The sequence below is a fragment of the Vigna unguiculata genome, chromosome 7 (assembly GCF_004118075.2).
Source record: "Vigna unguiculata cultivar IT97K-499-35 chromosome 7, ASM411807v1, whole genome shotgun sequence".
Lineage (NCBI taxonomy): Eukaryota > Viridiplantae > Streptophyta > Magnoliopsida > Fabales > Fabaceae > Vigna > Vigna unguiculata.
This window is the reverse complement of record NC_040285.1, coordinates 6,527,823-6,546,923: the sequence shown is the minus strand read 5'-3', so window position 1 is coordinate 6,546,923 and position 19,101 is coordinate 6,527,823. Positions and strand designations below refer to the sequence as shown.

The 19,101-nt window shown below is 32.2% G+C and overlaps 1 non-coding gene across 1 annotated transcript; it reads right to left on the bottom strand.

Moving 5' to 3' along the window:
• Positions 1 to 12,518: 12,518 nt before the first annotated feature.
• Positions 12,519 to 12,625, bottom strand: LOC114192841. Its single transcript, XR_003606160.1, has one exon. It is a non-coding gene; the product is annotated as a small nucleolar RNA R71 (small nucleolar RNA).
• Between the last annotated feature and the right edge of the window lie 6,476 nt (positions 12,626 to 19,101).

The following is a 19,101-nucleotide window of genomic DNA, read 5'->3' as shown; positions in this document are numbered from 1 at the left end:
GTGCATACAAAATAATGTTTAAATTACTAGAATAATATTTTTTTTTCCTTTCTTGTTTTTATGGATATACTCTCAATAGATATATTTAATTATGATAATTCAATTATTATTTTTGTTTTGAAAGTATATACAAGGTAAATTTAAAATTTATAGTATATAGGTGCAAATCACCTACTACAAATCGATTTTGTAAATTTGGATTAGGTTTAGAGTTTACTTCCTAACATAATATCAAAGTCATGAATTATAGTCTATTATGGCAAAGTTTATTATTTATTGGACCTATTGTTTCACTTGTTATCAAACTATTATTGAACCACCTAATAATGTCTAATATAAAGTTTCAAATGTATATGCATTGGTGTGAATGAGTGTATTGAAAATTACACATATCGATTATAAATAAGACTAATTTCTGATATATAAACGAGTACAAATCTCACCTTATAAATTGTCGGGTTTTGTAAGATTGAATTAGAGTTAAAGACTACTTCTTAACAACAATCTTCAAGTACTTATTTTTAAAAGTATATTATATATCTTAGTTATTAAAATATAAATATAAAACTATCATAAATTCTAATTGTTAATCTTTATTTTATTATTTGAACTAAATGTCTAAGTGATGTATGAACTCATTGTTTAAAATTTATTTATGTCATCTTGTTATTTTATTGATTTAGCATTTGAGTGTCTTTTGTTCTTCATTCGTTATCCTTTACTTTCATTCATCATTCATTATCATTCAAGCGGAGAAGAAGATAACTCAAGTGAAAAATTTTATTTGAGTGAAATAACCCTCTTTAATGAATGTCGCTCAATTTTGGAATACTCAAGTATTAATCATGAGTTTTCAAGTATAGAAATGGGTGTTTGAGAGAGAAAGAAAACTCACCACATTCAAGAAAAAGGATAAATACAATGAGAAAATTCACTACTTTGAATTTGAAAATCTCAAAATAATATTCATGAAGAAAAGAAACTGGCCTCTTGAAGACCCACAGCACTTGGAAATTTTGTTTCCGAATTTCGATTTCAATTAATGAATTATATTACAAATGGGAGAATACATATAATTTATTACTATTTTTTTTTTAAAACCAACCTTTTAGAAACTAGAATGTCTTGAAATTTTATTTAAAAAAAAAATATTTACAATTTTACTTACAAGTAAATTAGAGAAAATATTAAATATTTTTTATATTTTCTTTTAGTTTTCTTTACATTCTTCTTGTTATTCTCCTTCATATTTTTCATTTATCTTTAAATTTTACTTTTTTCGCCTTTGTTAAGTTCTTGTAATAGCACAGCTTGACAAAAATGTCTATTACCAGACAACTTGTCCATATATATTTTGATTAGATAGAACATGGTCAAAAATCGTATTTTTATTAAATAACATATGAATAAATGTGTTTGACAAATAAGAAAATGCATTAGGCATCTCAAAGTGTTTATACTGATAAAGGAATTAAATACTATTTATGTTTCTTCTAAGTTTTAATACTTGTACTATTTTTTCCTTTTATGCCCTTAACTATGCCTAATATGACTCTTCTTTCTTATCATGAAATCCATCGTGGAATGGCGCGTTATCACGTCCAGGTTCATAAGTGTCGCACAAAAGCAAATATTTTAATAATTAAAATTCATTAGCACATCTGGCCTTTTAAAATTCAACATTTATGGACCATTAAAATTGACCATTATAAAAAATAATTAACGTTGGATTTGGAATGAATAATCCGTAATATCATGTCATTAGTTAAGATTTTAACTTATATAATTCTTTTTTTAATTCTTTTTAAAGTATGAACCAAACATTTTCATTTCTCTTACAATGTGATTGATTGCTTCTATTTTTTTCCCCCAAACAAATGTTTCGTTATTAGAATGCCTTTCATCCATCCTGACACCTTAATTATATTAAGTAAACATGATCGAATTGAAGTCGAAAAGGTTTCAACCACTAGTTGCTCTTCAAAGGTGACAACAAGAAAACCCTAAATTTGTACATTAAATCTTCACAAAAATCTTAATTTGGTTCTGAAATATTATTCCTCGTACTCCTGCTTGACAAGTTTGGATCTATAACAAGTGTGAAAAGTGTTAAAAGGATGGAAAAATCTATAACTTTTATGTAATATTTAGCTATTATTTATCAAATCCAAAACCTATTATATCACATGAACTAACAAAAATAAAATAATATTTTTTTAACATTCATTGTTTAAATATTATATCAATACTTTAGATTTCAGCTTACTATATATAAAGGTTAATAATGTCTTTAGTCGTTGAATTTTAATCCTAAATTAAAATTTATTCTTGTATAAAACTTTTTTTATAAAATTTTGACTTAGTTTCCAAACTTAACAAATAATAAATATAATTATTTTAATCCAAACATTAATTTTTTTTAATTACTTTTTTTGTTCCTATTTTTGTTCTAAAGTGTTAAATTGGTTCTCAAATTTTGTTAAATTTCAATTTAGTCTCAATTTTTTAAAAATTGATGCAATTTAGTCCCTTTAGTCAAAATTTTTAAAACAAATCAATGATTTTTTATCAAAATTAGCATTATGATTATGTTAATTATATTCATAAAGCAAATCATCATATTAACAACGTCAATTTTAATGAAAAATCTTTGATTCGTTTCAATAAATTTAACAAAAAAGACCACATTACATCAATTTTTTAAAAATTATGACTAAGTTGATACTTAACAAAATTAGATGACCAATTTGATATTTATGAACAAAAACAAAGAACAAAATAATTAATTAAACATTCCTTTTTAAATGTCAAACACGATATTACCAACTAAACAATCTGACAATAAAATTTGTGTAAAATAATTATTATTATTTGTTTGTTTTTGTAATCATCGATTATCGATTACTTTTTTATATATATAATCTTCTTTTTGAAGATCTCTTTTTCTGTTATCTACCTTTTAGTTATTTTTTAATTTAATTGGATTAATTATAGATGGATTTTAATTAGTTGATATAAAAATTAAAAGAATAATAAAATATAGTTAAAATTATGTTTAACAGTAAAATTTAAATAAATTAATAAATTAATTAACATAAAAATTAAAAAATAATAAAATTTCAATAATCAATAGTGTAAAAACTATATTATTAAAGAAAAAAATTGAAATAAATGTTTTCAATAATTAAATACTACATTCTTTATAATGAAATGTTTTTGATAAAAGAAATTCGAAATAAATGTTTTCCTATAATATAGCATTTTTATAAATGCTTTCTTCTTCAGATCTTTTTGTTTATTATTCAACTTTTAGTTATTTTTTAATTTGATTGATCAATTAAATATAGATTTTAATTAATAAATACATAAATAAAAATATCATTAATTGAAAATGATTAAAATCGTATATTAATTTAAAATTATTTTTTTATAATTAAAATTATATTTAACAATAAATCTTAAATAAATTAATTAATTAGCACAAATTTAAAAGAAATAATAAATTTTCAATAATTAATAGTGAAAATATTCTTAAAAGAAAATTTGAAATAAATATTTTTTATGATAAAAATTATTTAAAAAAAAATTTAGAATGACTGAATGAATTAATTAATATAAAAGTTTAAAAAATAATAATTTCCTATAACAATGATAAATATTTTATATTATAAAAGAAAGAAAATTTAAAATAATTTTTTTCTATAATTAAATGTTATATGTTATATTTTTTACAAATAATATTTTCTATAATTAAAATTTGGAATAAACATTTTTTAATAGTAAAGCATTTATATCAATGCTATATTCTTTTTGAAGAATTTTGTTCTATTGTTCACATTTTAAATATTTTTAATTTGATGGAATCAATTATTAACAAATTTATCGATGAATACTAAGGTACGTGATTATCATGGATTTTTTATGAAATTATATGTTAATAATTAAAATTTGTATTATCAACGAACTTATTTGTCGTTAATTAAAATTTTAACATTCATCAGTAAAATCCATCAACAATAAAATTTACCGGCATATTTATTTCAGTTAATAAAATTTTATCGTTAATTACAACATCTTTTGTAGTCGACGGATGATGACCTATAATTATAGAAAAGTTAAAATAATACACTCAAAATTTATATACTTAATAATTATCACTAATATAACAAAAATAAACAATTGGATCATTAGTAGGGATGACAAAAATAATCATGTCATCTCGTATCCGTGGATAAAATTCGCTACAAGTAGTGAATGGATACTTTAAACAGGTACATGCAGATAATGTGTAACGGATAATTTAGTATGCACTTATAAACGATCAGGTGCGGATATCATACTACCGATACTCGTAGGTATCAATTATCCGTAAAAAATTAAACTAAAATTTAATTTAAATTTTTTTAAGTTAAATTAATTAAAAATAAATATAATTTATATTTAAGTTAATTTACATTTTTTTTGTAATTTCGTAATTTCATTTTAAAAAATTATACATTTTTTAATATTTGTGGGTATCCATGGATACTGACGAGTTTTCAAAAATCTGCAAGTGTTTTTTAAACAGGTATCTGATATGTAACAAGTGGGCAACAAGTTGGATTTTCTATTGTAAGTTGGATAGTAAATAGGCATTATTCGTCCCGAACCTGACCTATTGTCATCCGTAATTATTCACATCATGATTCATAATAGGTGAAGACATTGAATTTATGCTGTATTTGTCTTCACATGTATCTTCCTTTTTATCATTTAAAAAAATAAATCTATTCTTTTATTCTTCAAAAGTATACATATTTAAAAACATGTTCAAAACTAGATAATAAACTATCAAAATATAATTAAATATCGAGGGATATAATTATTAAAAGGAAAATTTGTGATAATCAAATCTCAATTAAAAATGAGTTATGAAAAATACATAATATAAAACTTAACTTTTTCTTTTATGTTCATAAAAAAAATATTTTTTTAATCTATCAAATGATACATGGTGACATAGATAAAACTTTTTGTACTAACTTATAAACATATGTAGGTATCTTCCTACGTTTTTAAAAACATGGTTTTATTAAGTCATAAGACTCTTCATTTTGAATATGGAAATGACCATAAGGAATGGAGGTTCACATTTAAACAAATAAGGAGTGACCGTAATCCTACATATGAAAATGGAGGTTATAAACTTAACATGATCATGATGAATATTAGACACAAGTGTAACTATAATGTTACTCAATGTTTCGTTGGTGATTGTGTGTTAGAGGTGGTTGGGTCTGCACACGTGGTTGGAAAATGGCTAGAGAAGATTCACTTATATTACTCAAATGGGGTGTAAATCTGCCCTTTTGGTGTGGGTGGTTGTTTGGAAGGAGGATTGTCACTTGGTGAGGCATAGGTACGAATTATTCTTCGGGATTTCATACTCCTTAGGGTTGCTTAGAGGATCAAGATCATAGAAAATCATCTTTGTCTAAATCTTTTTCAAATTTGTGGGCACAAAAACGTGCATTTGTCCATGTTATTAATAATGTGTGTGATATTCATTTGTCCCAATTATCTTATCCTTATATAAAGGAATATATGGTCTTTAAACAAATTTCTAAAGAAATTTATCTTATTGGTTTGGAGGAGTGCAAAAATCACTTGCAAGAGCGTATTTTGTTAATAAAAAGGGACAAATTGCTTATAAATTTAAACCTTTGTAACAAACTTGATGTGACTTGAAAACATTTGGGTCAACGGAAGACAACTCCACTTGGCAAAGGATTTATAAATTTGCTTTTTCTTCTTTAGAAGACATGCGAAAAGTTTTGGCAATTGGAACTTGAAATTTATCTCCTGCATTCTTAGTGTTTTTTCTTCGATAAAAGATTACAAGGTTACAACAATTAGATTTAACTCATAGTAGTTAAGAGACAACTCTTAATTCATTGTCATTTAAGGAAGGTCATTTTGCAAAGGAATTGAACATAACCTCTATATGAGCTATATACGTGATGAGATTGAAGATTTCATTACTGAAGAGGATAATGAGCCAGTTCAAATTACAATGAAATATGTATGGGTAGGCCAAAAAAAATTAATAATAATCATCCAAAACAAGGATTTTTAAAAATTAAAGACCTTTCTTTGAATTTTTAATATGTTGATAAGTTTGTCATTTTTTTGGTATATGGAGTTCTATGAAATGATTTTTGTGAAGAAAATCATAAGTTAATTATTATCCACCCATATTTTTACTTAGTTATTTTGTTTTATCTATATATACGATGTAATTTTATCATGAATTTGATGTAATTCTCTAATATTATTATTTTTAAATAAAATTTTCATAAAATATCAATAACGCCTAACATAAATTTATTTAGATAAAATAAATAAAAATAAAAGAAAATTAGATTCTCATATACTTTACATATTATTAAAAAACAATTTCATTGAGATTCCACATATAATATTTTGGTATAAAATTATGTTGAAATATATCTAAAAATTAGAATATCTAATTATCATTCTAAAAGTAATTATGAATTTGAACGAGCATTTGTCTTTACAAAAAGGAAGTAGTTATCAATATATCCTGTCTTTACAAAGAAGGGAGTAGTTATCGATATGTCCCGAACTGCATTAGATTAATTCAAAAGTAATTATTAAAATACATGACTTATATGTTTTTCATACGAAAATTATAATAACTACGTTTTTATAAAATTAAAAAGACATTTATTTATAAAATTTAAACATATTAATTTATTATATATATATATATATATATATTACATATTTTTATTTATATAATAGTTTCCAAACTTTAAATATATTTTAAATGAAAAAATACTAAATCTGTAGTTAAAAAAAAATAATATTACTATTTTAATTTTCTTTAAATCATCATATTACACTATTAAAAAATTAATATAAATAATTTAAAAATAATTAAAATGATAGAGTGGATAAAAAATGGGTCAAATATTATTATCCATAAAGTAAACCACATAATTATTTTTCACTTTTTCTTACTGTTATTCTTCATGGCAGTCAACTCTGCATCATTTCATCCATTTCTTCCGTTCCGTCGCCACTGATTTGAAAGGAATGAAAATGACATTCAAAATGGTAAATTTTATTGACGTCAGCCGTAATGTTAATTGTATACACCTGTATTGACAACAATAAGTCCCAACAACTTTCTGGAACATAATATAAATGTAAACAGTAGTTATTAATGAGTCCATATCGCTGTAGATCATTGAAAAAATTTCAATTTCCATTATTTTTCATCATGTCATACATTTTTTTTTTAAGTTTTCGGTTTTATTTGAATGTAACAATCTTATAAAACTCATTTATTTTTTTTTTTTACATTTTACTATAAATATACTTTTAAAAAAAATAAAAAAATATTAAAATGTAGACTTTTGTCTGATAAAAATTTTGTCATGAAATATAAACTTAAAGTTGCAAGTATAGTTTACAGGTAAAAACAAGTTTCTTTATCATGATTACTTCCAAAAATATTTCTAAGATACAATATTTTAATTGAAAAAATATTTTAGTGTTTTCTTTTTTCCTTTTAAAATTCTTTGTCATGAAACTTTTTAAATATATTTTTAGTTTATAAATTAAAAATTTATCTTTATTCTAAGTTTTGATATAATTTAATTTTAAATTTAAAAATAATAAATATAGTTGACACGTTTTAATTTAAATGTTAATCTAAAATATTATTTATGAAAGAATATTAAATTAAAAAGATTATATATTTATTATTTTTTCAAATTTTGAGTGAAAATATAAAAATTTGAAACATGAAATTTTAGCATCTAAGTTTAGAAAGTAGAAGTGTATTTAACCAAGTTTTTTCATATCAATTGTCAAAGGATCCATCAAGTTATAATTTTTTACTTTTTGTTTATTTTTATTATTTGGATAAAAGCAAGTTAATGACTGATGTTATCTTTCAGACATTAGTTTAGAAAGCTAAAAAAGATACATATAGATCACAAATTCACTCACATAAATTATGTATAGATTTTGTAATAAGTATTGCAACCATTGTACTCGGTGGGTGGTTGAAGGAAGAGCCTTGTATTATGTTTCAGAGGAGAAATTTACTGTTGTATGATGAATATTTTATATTAATTAGAAATAAATTTAATTTACATTATACAAATGAGTTTAAATACTATTTTATAAATTGGTTGGGTCAAATATTGACTCATTTGTTGAATTACGTAATTAATATCAGATGATTAGAGATTAAGTACAGGAGGAGACAAAGTAGTCTATGATATTTGTCAACATCTCAATAAAAAAAAAATGGGATCATTCACTTCTTTGGTTTCGTTATATCCATCAGCAAACAAAACATACCTATCCACATCCTTTCTTTTATTTTTTTGTTAATAATGCATTATTGTAAGTGTTTAATGAATGTTTAATACTTATTGAATGTTTATTTAGAGTATTTAGTTGTTTTCATATAACTCTTTATATTAACATTGCATATGATAGACTTTCAAAAGTTATTTTATATTTTCAAAACACCTTCGAATATGCTACAAAATGTAACCAAAAAGATAGAAAGAAAAACAATCAAAATAGAAACCAATCCCCAAATTATTTTTCTTTTACTCTAAATTTTTTCCTGCACAATTTTTTAACTTTGGAATACCACTAACAAAATGGTGTCGGAGTTGTAGATCCTTGTAAAAAAAAAAAATCAATTTCAAGAATGATGACCACACATAACACTTTAATATTTTATAGCAATATCCAAGTTGTTTTATTTGAAGGAAAAAAACTATTGTTTTTAACTATGAAAATGAAAACTTTGTCTCGCTCTTCACATGTCTCAAAGTTCATAGTATTACTACAAGAATAAGCAAATTAACTTTTGTTTCGGATATAGGGACCTAACACATATCTAAAATACTCAATTTGTCTATTTTCTCCTCAATGTAGTTTCTCCCTTGCGGTCTCTTTTCTTTCTCTTCCATTCGGCTGTCTAGAGGATCAGGGCACTTGTGGATAAGGCTATGATATTTAAGTCAATTCAAGTCCATTTGGGTGAATGCAATTAATGCTGTAATAAATGCGAAATAAAAGTCTCTACCAACTTACCTTCTCCTATTTATAGTTTTTCATATGGACATGTGATTAGGGTTTTCTTAATCATGGTCCAATTGCTTTTTAAAGTTGATTACTGACTTGTTTTACTTTTAATCTAAGTTTTACCTTTTAGTCCATCCGGCTGATCGATCGACCATGTTGTTATCCCTTTATAGTTAGACCAGAATGGCAAATCAGGGCCTATGTTCGTCGACACTTACATTGAGAAGGGTCTCAGTGTGATTTTAAATTACATATGGCCGACTGGTCGTAGTGGGCGGCCTTCGAATGCTTATCCTCGGGCCGCTCGGTTGTGAGCTCCCTAAAATCACTCCGAAGAAATTGCCACATCAACAACCCACTGGATTATCCGCCTGTAGCAGACGGCCTTCGACCGCTTATTCTTGGACCGCCTAACTGAGGGTATGGCTGAAAATGTTAATAGGTCATACGATACAACTCTATCAATTGGAGAAGCTTTCATTCATTTCAAATTTTATTTCCACAAAAAGAGAGTATCTTAATATAAAGACTAACAACATACTATTCAATCATTTTAAGAGACAAATAATAGTGTAAATAGGAAATAATAACTTTTTAAAGTTAAAAGACATATAAGCATGAATTCTTAAAGTTGAATACAAGACAAACCACATGATTTTTTTTAGTAAATATCATAAATTTGCACCCAGAAATTGTTGTTTAAAAATATGGCTCAGACGTACTATGCAAAAAACATTTCTCACTGATTAAAATGCTTACACAATAGTTAGGCAACTATAACATATCATGTTGTCATGATATCAAAAGACTATTATTTTCATTTCACTTAAAAGCAAAGTAAATTAGTCATGCAAATTACTTATACTTGGCTCCACCAGTGCAGGAAGGGCCTTTGGCAGCGATTGTTTTTAATATTCTGCACCAATTTGGGAACCGAAGCATATTGGGGCGAGGCCAAAAGAACATAGCTTTTGGCTTCGGTTAAGAACCGAAGCCATAGAGGCCCCTTCTGCCTCGGTTAAATGGAACCCGAGGCCATAGAACCCGGCCTTTTGGCCTCGGTTTTGGGTTCCACCCGAAGCCATATGGGCTCCTTCAGAAGCCCCTCCTGCCCCTTCGAAGTGATCGTTAACCCGTAGCTAAGAACATCCTCCTCCTCCTCCCCGGGATCGGAGCCCTTGGGGACGCGGAACGAGAAGAAGTAGTGCGAATCATCGACTTTCACGGTGGTCTCATCCTTCGCCAGAGGCCATTGGATCTCTTCGGCGACGCGCGCATACACGGCGACGGCGTTGTTTCCCTACCGGAGGCGGATGACGGAAAAATCACCGCACGCAAGCTCGACGATGTAGTCCTTATCGACGAGGTTGAGGATCGCACCGAGGATGCGGAGGAGGACCTCCTCGGTGGCCTCAGGCGGCGCGGAGGGGGAGCCAGCAGCTGAGGCATCCTCGGAAAAGAGGTTTTGAACGAGGTCGTTGTAGTCAATGGAGGGGTAGAGTGGGATTTGCGAAGAGGATGAGGGATTGGTATTGAGGAGAGGCGAAGGAGCATCGAGGTTAGAATCGATTACCTGAGGATAGAGAGAATTTCTTTGATTAGGGTTTTGAGAAGCCATTAACGAAGAGTGAACTCAGTTGCAGTAATGGAGTTTTGAGTTTTGAAAGCACGAGAGAGAGAGCGCGAGAGAGAGATGCGAAATGGTGGCTGGAGGAGGAGGTCGCGTGGTGGTTGCACTGGCCGAAGGACGTCGACGGTGGCCAGAGGGTGTGGTGCAGCGGAGAGAGGCAGCGGAGAGAGAGAGTTGCAGAGGCTGGCGCAGGGAGGAAGAAGAGGGTTCGCGATTTTCGAACCCTAAATAAACCCTATGGCTTCGATTGTTAGAAGAACCGAAGCCATTGACCCCTTTTTGCACCGGTTTGCCTTGGACCGAGGCCTATACCCTGACTTCTGATAAGTGCCAAAATTTAGTAAAGATTCATAACAAACTCTGGCACTTATACTTTAAATTTGTGTGCATTTCATATTGATTCTCCCTAAATCTAAGTTTCAATCACATGCTTCCAAGTTTTGATTTAAAGAAATCATTTGATCCTATTTTGTGTGTTTTTCAGGAAAGATGAAAGAGAACTCAAGAAGAGTGAAGGAGAAAGTAAGAAATAGAGAAAATAGGGAAGGAATGTTGTTAACTTCGCTCAAAACCAAAGCATTCTCGCCTAAGCCAAAGCCACTACCGCCATTCTCGCTTAAGCGACGCAGAATCTCGCTTAAGCGAGAGTTCGTGCAGTGGAGACCCTCTCTTGCCGCCATACTCGCCCAAGCGAGTTCAGATGCTGCCAATCTCGCCTAAGCGAGATCCTTTCTTCAGCTTGAAGTACTCTTGCTTGCTTAAGCGAGATGTTGGCTTCAGCACATCTCGCCCAAGCGAGAGGCTTTCTTTAGGATGTTATATATTATATTCATCCAGATTACAGACAAGGGAGATAAATGAAATTCAATCCCAGTTTCTTTTACTGTATTTTTCTAAACTTTTCCGCTTTTACTGTATTAATTTTATGCAAAAGTCAATGTCAAATCAAATTTAAAATCTTTGTATATATATGCTGATTGAGATAATTAATTATTTTAACTGAATTCGTTCCTCGTGGGTTCGACACTCTTACTTCAAATCATTATACTACAGTTGACTTTTGGTACGCTTGCCAAGAGATTCAACAAGTATTTTTGGCGCCGTTGCCGGGGAACGGTGTTCTTTTGAAATTTCTAGTTATCTCATCCAGCTTTGTATATATTTTTCTTTATTAGATAGCTTATTAAATTTTTCCTTTGTATTAATCCTTGCTTGAGCTGTTTGATTTATGCTCTTAAGAGGTCAGGTTCCGGAAGATCGATTAGCATTTGACCCGGAGATAGAAAAGACAGCTAGAAGGAACAGAGGCAAAAGCAAAAAGAAGCAAGGAAAGACAAGGGAAGAATCTTCCAGTACTTCCATCACACCTCAATCAGAAAACATGGAGAATCAAAGACCAGCTCCAGCCAGGAAGACACTTGGAGACTATGCTATGCAACAAGGGCCGAGATATTTTTCTAGCATAGCAATACCATCCACCACTAAAACTCTGGAGATGAAGCCAACTTTCCTCAGCTTGATCAGTTCTCATCAATTCACTGGAATGGATAATGAAGATCCATACACTCATCTCTCTACATTCTATGAATTGATAGGAACCATGGGCTTTCAAGAAGGAGATCTTGAGCATGTATACGTGCGGTTGTTTCCTTTTTCTTTGGCAGGTAAAGCAAAGGAATGGCTTAAGTCACATCCAAATCAGAGTTTGAACAGTTGGAAGGATGTTGAGGAGAAATTCTTGAACAGATTCTTTCCACCATCTCGCTACATCAAAGCCAAAGCTGATATTTCGACGTTTAGGCAAGGACCAGATGAGCCATTCTGTGAAGCTTGGGAGCGGTTCAATTCCTTATTGAGGAAATGCCCAAATCACGGATTTGAGGATATTGCTCAGTTGAACATATTCTGTAATGGTCTGAGGCCTGACACCAAGATGATATTAGATGCAGCAGCAGGTGGAACAATGATGAGTGTAGATGCGGAGCAAGCAACAAAAATCATTGAGGCATTAGCATCCACAAATCATCAAGCTCAGCATAATAGGCAAACTGTTCAGAGGAAGGGAGTGCTTGATCTTAGTACTACAGATGCGATCTTAGCTCAGAATAAGATTCTGACTCAACAGATTGAAGCACTGACGAAGCAAATGTCTAAATTACCAGAGCAGTTGCAAGTTGTGCAATCTTCTCCCAGTCAACAACTCATGAGATGTGACTTCTGTGGAGGAGATCATCCAAATGGTCATTGTTCTTATCAGAGTAGCTCACAAGGAGAAGTTCAATATGTGAGCAACCAAGGAAGACCAGGAAATTTCTCCAACAATAACAACTTTTCACAGGGATGGAGAAACAATCCAAATCAGAATTTTGGATGGAAGCAAGATGCTGGTCCTTCAAACAGACAACCTCCTTATCAACAACAACAACAACATTATCCTTCGGTGCATGATAGAACATCTAAACTGGAGGATACTTTAGAAAAGTTTATGCAAGCTTCTTTGACCAATCAGAAGAATACAGAAGCTTCAATCAGAAATCTTGAAGTACAGGTTGGACAGTTGGCTAAGCAATTATCAGATCAGCAAGCAGGTCAATTTTCAGCCAACACGCAGACTAATCCGAAGGAGCACTGTAATTCAATTACTACCAGAAGTGGTAAGATTGTGGGAAGAGGGATTGGAGACAACCTGGTTGCAGAGGAGGTGTTGGAGGAACCAGAGAGAGAGAAAGAAAAAAATGAGTGTGAGGGAGAGGAAGAAAAAAATAAAAGAGAGTTTGTAAATAGAAGAGAAGAAAAAGAAGAAAAAAATAAAAATAAGGAGAAAAAGAAGGAGAAGGGTGAGAAACAGGTACCCTAGTTGAAAAACCTTCCATACCCTCAAAACCCTTCCAAAAAGGACAAAGAGAGGCAGTTTGCAAGGTTCATGGATATTTTCAAACGACTGCAGATTAATATTCCTTTTTTGGATGCTATGGAGCAGATGCCAACTTATGCAAAATTCATGAAAGAGCTCCTAACAAAGAAAAGAAAATTTTCTGAAGAGACAGTGGAGCTGGAAGCAGGGTGCAGTGCTATAATCCAGAAATCATTACCTCAGAAATCCAAAGACCCTGGGAGCTTCACAATTCCAGTCACAATTGGAACATTGCCAGTAGATAAAGCATTGCTCGACTTGGGTGCAAGTATAAATTTGATGCCTCTGTCTATGCTACGGAGAATAGGAGATCTAGAAGTAAAGCCTACAAGGATGACATTGCAATTAACTGACAGATCTTTGAAGTATCCATATGGAGTGGCAGAGGATGTTTTAGTTAAAGTTGATAAATTCATATTCCCAGTCGATTTTGTTGTGATGGATATTGAGGAAGACATTGAAGTCCCTCTAATACTGGGAAGACCTTTCATGAAAACAGCCAAGGTCATTATTGATGTTGATGATGGCAAACTAAAGGTCAGAGTGCAGGATGATGAAGTCAACTTTACTGTATTCGAGGCAATGCAACATACTAAAGACAAACAACAATGTTTCAAAGTGGATGTGATAGATGAAACTTTTTTATCAGCTAGAAAGCAAGTGACAAAAGCGAACCCTTTAAAAAAGGCTTTAGCTGGTGTTCATGATGATGAGGCAGCAGGAGAAAAAAGAAAATTACAGCTGCCAGAATTGGAGGAAAGGAGACTCAGCGCTTATGAGTCCTCTAAGCTCTACAAGGAAAAGATGAAAGTTTATCATGACAAGAAAATTCTCAAAAGAGAATTTTATCCAGGCCAATCAGTGTTATGGTTCAATTCCAGGTTGAGATTATTCCCTGGAAAGCTAAAATCAAAGTGGTCAGGACCATTCCTTGTCAAAGACGTGAAATCCTATGGAGCCATTGAGCTAGAGGATCCTGAATCCAAAAAGAGCTGGGTTGTAAAGGGGCAAAGGTTGAAGCCCTTTCTTGGTGGTGAGATTGATAGGCTCGCCACAATCATTCAACTTGATGAACCTTAAATGAAACAGGCGTCAGGCTCGTGACGTTAAACAAGCGCTTCCTGGGAGGCAACCCAGTGTTTTAATTATGTTTTTGCACTTTAATTTCATCTTGTGTGATTAAATGTGTTTGTGTATGTAAGTATGTGTTTGTGTTTAAAGTTCTATGTTTATGTGTAAAAAGGTGAATTTTAGCATCCAATCATCTCAATAAGGCAAACCATGCAATTTTGGTTGTTTTCAAACAAAACTGGTATTTTAAGCATGGGAATGAGTTTTGGTGCCAGAATTGAGATCATCAAATGCTAAAAATTGCCTTGTTTTGGCCAAATTGTGAAATTTGAGTTTAAAAGCTTGATTTTGAGTTTGTTGATGTGAAACCTTTTGGAATGATAGAGAATTGACTGAAGTATGGTTTGATGTGTGTTTTCGAGTTATTTGGATTGAAAGGATCATGAATCAAGTGAGGAGAAGTTGAGCAAAAATTTGAGAAGTGGCAAAATCAGAGTTTTCCAAAACTGCACAAAATCTCGCCCAAGCTAAACATGTCTCGCCTGGGCGAGATATGCAGAACCTGAGCCAACCAATTTTTCTGATATACTCGCTTAAGCGAGTAGTGGCTCGCCTGGGCGAGAATGCCCTGCACCAGGGGTGATTTGGGCGACACAGCCTCGCCTGCGCGAGACTTTTTAATTTTTCCTCTCACGCTCATCTCGCTTAAGCGAGAATGGCTCGCTTAAGCGAGAATTCGCGTTTAAGTGGGGGACAGTGGCAGATTTGTTCACTTTCTCTCTTCTCTCCAAACCCTCGCTCACCTTCTCTTCTCTTCAATTTTGAGCGCGCCTTCACTCATTCAATTCTCTGCATTTTAACTCATAAATTTTGTCTCCTTTTGCTAATTTCACTTCAAGGTAAGTTCTTCTTCCTCATTTTCTTGATTTCCATCAAGCATAGTCATGTTTTTATGCTCTTGCAAACCCTAGCTAGTACCATAATCTGTTTTGATGCATCTTGTGTTTATACTGTGGGTTTTAGTGTGAATTAGTGCTGAAGTCGAATAATGTGGGTTATCTATGGATGAATTGATTCAAAAATCTTCACAGTTTGTGCTTGAGTGAAAATGCACTCCATGTGTTTGATGAAATGTCATGCTGAAATTGTTCTTGTTTGTGCTTGGTTGACTAGTGAATGGATTCTAGAAACTGCTACTGCATTGTAATTGACTAACTTAACAAGATTTTGGTGGGTTAAATTTCATCCTTGCAGGTCCATGGCTAGAACGAAGACAACAACTAAACATCCCGTTATTGAAACCAATAAAGGGAAAAGGAGAAGACATGCAAGTAGCTCTTCTATTGAAAGGCCAATAACCAACCGTTTTAGGGACCCCGAAAGAGAAGAACGGTATGAGAAGATAAAGAACTGGGTCTTTATCAAAGAAAGAAAGGTGGTCCTACTTCCAGATGAATATGATCCATTCTTGAATGGCCTTATCAGGAGGAATTGGATGAAGTTGGCTGACCCGCTTCCCAAATTTGATCCAGAGATTGTGAGGGAGTTCTATGCAAATGCTTATTCTGAGGACAATCCTGGTGAAAAGAGATCTAAAGTTAGGGGGAGGTGGGTAAATTATGATCGAGTTGCCATCAGTGAGTTATTTGGTAATCCACTACCTCTACAACCAGGGCAACGTTGTGACTTCACAACAAGAAGGAGGAGTCATGAACCTTATGATGAAAATGAAGTAGCACTCCTTATTTGCGCTGCCAACCGATCTTATCAAGTCGGACCCACTGGAAATCCTCTCAGAATTATAAGAGGGGATATGAAAACCTTGGCCCAAGTCTGGACCACATTCTTACTTGCAAACATAGTGCCCATTGGTCACGTGTCAGACTTGAACGTCCCTAGATGTCATCTCCTTTATTGCATAATGAGGGAGGATCTGACTGTTGACGTCGCCACAATTATCTCTGAAGAAATCCACAAATTTGTGAGATATGAAGTCAACACTAGGAATGACAAGGCAAAAGGTGCTTTGGGTTTTCCGGCTTTGATCACAGCTCTTTGCCAAGAACAAGGGGTGGAGGTAGAACTAACTGAAAAGATACGACCTTCAATTACCAAGAAATTCATTGAACACTTTTGTACCCACCCAGAGGACTTGGAGCAGCTAGAAGAGCCCCAGCTGGATCAACAAGCTGAAGACCAAGTAGCTGAAGACCAACCAGCAATGGAAGAACAACAAACAGGGCCCACACAGCAACCTCAACTCAACATGAATAATGAGTTGCTTGAGCAAATGAGATATTTGAGGTTGCAGATGGAGCACACTCACCAGCAAAATGCTTCCATTCATAGAGGACAACTCCACCTTCAGGAGTACCTCTATCAGAATGTCCGCGGACCATACCCAGGCATGACTCCACCAGAATTCTTCACTTATCTACAGTGGCCTGGGGACAGTCCTATTTTCCCAGGGGGAGGTGGACCTGATGCAGGTGAGGGACCATCAGGAGTTGCTGACGCAGATGGAGCAGACATTGAGGATGAGATTGATTTTGGAGGAGATTGATCCACATCACCATTCCACCCTTCAAACTCTATAAATACGGTTTCATTGTTCTTTTTCTTTTAGTATTTTGCAGTATTTATGTAATTACTACTATTTTGCTTTAGTTGTTTTGGCTAGAATGTTATATTTTCTAGTTGATTAACTGTTTAACTTTACTTTTTGGCTTAGTATTTTGTGCATAATACTCAGAGACAGCTAAAATTTTTTGGGAATCACTTTGAAAATCTTTCTTGAGAAAATTGGTTAAAAAGAAATCTGATTTCAGTAAGTATCCTGAGTCTTGAACAACTGAGTGAACTGAACACAGAGGTGAAAAAGGGAAATTTTGGTTGAATTCATAATTAAACAGAATTAGGATATTAATGTTGCATAGTTAGTCAAGATAATCAGTTGTAACAACAAGTGAGATACCAAGGAAATAAACCAGAAAACCCAGTGAGTGTGTGAATCCTTAAACAGTTTGAGTGTTTCCACTGTTTGTTGACAAATTGATATTGCTTGAGTTTTCATTTGATAACATCACATTTAAAGCATGGAAATGATTAAGGCAATTTTGTTGAATTTATAACTCAGTGCCAAATAGCCAACCTGTAAATAATCATCCTTTGTTGATAGCCCATTTGAGCCTAATTGTTTGAATTATGCACCTTAACCTTAACTTGAATTATTATCCTTTCCCTTTGCACACTTAGGGATAGAGAGCATAGGTGTATTTTTCAACTGTAAGGGTAATTGGTTGGTAGAATTGCACTTAAGGAAGAAAAGGGCTGAGTATCATAATTCACTCTCTAGTATTATGTAGGAATGTATATATTTACAAAAAAAAAAGAGATAAGAGTGAATTATGAATGAAAGAGAAACTTGGTGTATTGAGGTCTGAATTATGAGGAATGGAGAGTAGAATTGGGTTTGAATTGTAGTTATGCTCTCTTTTCTAAGTTGTGCTTTTTGTGATCTTGAAAAACCATTATTCTTGAAAGCCTAGCCTCATTACAACCTTGAAAAGACCTTAAGATCCATGCTGATTGTGTGTTTGTGGTTGGATTGAAAATGACTAGCAATTTTGATTTGTTGAAATTCAGTGGAAAATGAGAGAGACACATGCTTGTGAGACTTAAGAGAGAATTTCCTTGGTTATAATCACTTGTTCTTACAATTAGTTTTCCTGAAAAATTGGCTGCACTCTTATCCTACTGCTGTTTGATAATTGGACTCACCATTTGCTTCTGATTTTGAATCTGTGGTTTGGAATGCAAAAGTTGTCTGGACAGGAACTGTGAAAATGATTTCTCAATAACCAATTTCAGTTTTAGTTTTGAATGGCTGTTGATTTTGTTACTTTGCTTGAGGACAAGCAAGATGCTAGGTTGGGGGGAGTTGATAAGTGCCAAAATTTAGTAAAGATTCATAACAAACTCTGGCACTTATACTTTAAATTTGTGTTCATTTCATATTGATTCTCCCTAAATCTAAGTTTCAATCACATGCTTCCAAGTTTTGATTTAAAGAAATCATTTGATCCTATTTTGTGTGTTTTTCAGGAAAGATTAAAGAGAACTCAAGAAGAGTGAAGGAGAAAGTAAGAAATAGAGAAAATAGGGAAGGAATGCTGTTAACTTCGCTCAAAACCAAAGCATTCTCACCTAAGCCAAAGCCACTACCGCCATTCTCGCTTAAGCGACGCAGAATCTCGCTTAAGCGAGAGTTCGTGCAGTGGAGACCCTCTCTTGCCGCCATACTCGCCCAAGCGAGTTCAGATGCTGCCAATCTCGCCTAAGCGAGATCCTTTCTTCAGCTTGAAGTACT